Here is a 633-nt window from a genome sequence, read left to right as displayed (position 1 = left end):
TTCAATGGAAGCTGCTGTCCTAAACTCAGCCTCTGCTAGAAATGAATCATGCTATTCACAATTATTTCAACAAAGGTATCATCTTAGGATGCTAGCAGCATAGCAAACTTAACTTACCCTATCCTAATGATAAGCAATGAAGCAAAACTAGAAAAATGAAGTGAAAAAATGACAGGGTGAGAGAGAGCTACAGTATCTTATCTTCACATGAAAAGCCTTTGTTGTCCTTTTTCCAAATCCATGGTAATACAAGTTTTCCAAAGGGATGTGAAGATAGGACTTAAAATTAATAATATTCTAAAGTACTTCTAAATCTTAAGGTAAAGACAACTTAACACTGAAAAACTGTTCTTCGAAGGCCAAATCTCAATATATTTGGCAAACGTGTTAATAAATTTCACTCCTCCTTCCCACCTTTTTGAAACAACCTTGACTGGGCTACCAAACTGCTAGAGGAGTTGCCAAAATGGAGACTCTATTCAAATTTAGGTTAAGAGATTTATTCTAGGAAAGTGAATAGGCTATACACCTAATTAGAAAGACAAACCACAACACCCTCCAAACACTAGTGCATGCAATTAACTCTTCCATTTCATAAACTCAGTGGAGAGACAAGAAGGGAACAAAGAGGGA

This window comes from Lipotes vexillifer, unplaced genomic scaffold (assembly GCF_000442215.2).
Source record: "Lipotes vexillifer unplaced genomic scaffold, Lipotes_vexillifer_v1.1 scaffold717, whole genome shotgun sequence".
Lineage (NCBI taxonomy): Eukaryota > Metazoa > Chordata > Mammalia > Artiodactyla > Lipotidae > Lipotes > Lipotes vexillifer.
The sequence above is the reverse complement of the archived record's forward strand: the minus strand, read 5'-3'. Positions refer to the sequence as shown.